The sequence below is a fragment of the Grammomys surdaster genome, unplaced genomic scaffold, assembly GCF_004785775.1.
Source record: "Grammomys surdaster isolate TR1022 unplaced genomic scaffold, NIH_TR_1.0 125579, whole genome shotgun sequence".
Lineage (NCBI taxonomy): Eukaryota > Metazoa > Chordata > Mammalia > Rodentia > Muridae > Grammomys > Grammomys surdaster.
Window position 1 is genome coordinate 1414 of NW_021620425.1, and position 1409 is coordinate 2822.

A 1409-nucleotide genomic window follows, 5' to 3' on the forward strand; every position below is an offset into this window, starting at 1 on the left:
CCTCTTCCTCTGCTAACTCCTCCCACCTTAGTTCCTCCTCCAGGCTTGCTGGTAGAGGTAGCTGTGCAATGCTTCTTGGTCTCCAGTCTTTGCTATTCTTTGCTTGGTTGAGAGGGGCACAGCTGAGAACTTTTCTTGGTGTTCCTGGGAGTCTAAATCTCTCCTGCTGATTCATGCTGATTTAGCTGAGGCCTGGCTGTTCCTGTTAGGATGAGTCATCACTGCTGCTATCCCAACAATACTGAACTGGACTGCTGGTGTATTCCTGAAGTATTTGTGAGTAGATTGAGCTGTCACTGCTAATCTGTGTACTGAACTGCTGATTTCCTGAAAGTAGATGTGGGATTTGCTCCAAAGAACCATCTCTAAACAGGTTCACATCCCCCCATATCGTAATTACCTTTCTTTTCCACTACCTCTGGCAGGTGGTGGGCTAAAAGGGAGGTTAAAGCATTTAAGAACCATCATGAAAAGTATGCTTTGTGGCGCATTCGCTGGCCGCCTTTGCCGACACAGGGTAGCAGTGACGGGCACGGGGGCAGGGTCGGAGTAGAGCGGGCGCAGGATGGACGAGGATGTGCTGACCACTCTGAAGATCCTCATCATCAGCGAGAGTGGGCTGGGCAAGTCCAGCCTGCTCCTGAGGTTCACAGATGACACCTTTGATCCAGAACTTGCAGCAACAATAGGTGTTGACTTTAAGGTGAAAACGATTTCAGTGGATGGAAATAAGGCTAAACTTGCAATATGGGATACAGCTGGTCAAGAGATGTTCGGAACATTAACTCCAAGCTATTATAGAGGTGCACAGGGAGTTATATTAGTCTATGATGTCACAAGAAGAGACACCTTTGTTAAACTGGATAATTGGTTAAATGAATTGGAAACATACTGTACAAGAAATGACATAGTAAACATGCTAGTTGGAAATAAAATTGATAAGGAAAACCGTGAAGTTGATAGAAATGAAGGGTTGAAATTTGCACGCAAGCATTCCATGTTGTTCATAGAGGCAAGTGCAAAAACCTGTGACGATGTTCAGTGTGCCTTTGAGGAGCTTGTGGAAAAGATCATCCGGACACCCGGACTGTGGGAAAGTGAGAACCAGACCAAAGGCGTCAAGCTGTCACACAGGGAAGAGGGCCATGTAGGAGGAGCCTGTGGTGGTTACTGTTCTGTGCTATAAACTCTGGGAATTTCATCTCTTGCATATTCGATCAGATAGTGACATCTTTCTGTATATAAACTCTTAACTGCTCGTAGGGACCTTGCAGTTTGCACATCATTGTTTTTATCATGGCAGTGAGTATTTGCAGGAAACCCCTCATTGGCTTTCCCAGGTGAAAGGTATGGTGAGCATGAACAGTTTGCAGTCTATAGGGGGTTTTTCGGGATTTTTTGTTTTTGTT

The 1409-nt window shown here is 45.5% G+C and overlaps 1 pseudogene; it reads left to right on the forward strand.

The window, feature by feature from the left end:
- Nucleotides 1-516: 516 nt before the first annotated feature.
- Nucleotides 517-1186, forward strand: LOC114638336 (annotated as a pseudogene).
- The last annotated feature ends 223 nt before the right edge of the window (nucleotides 1187-1409 follow it).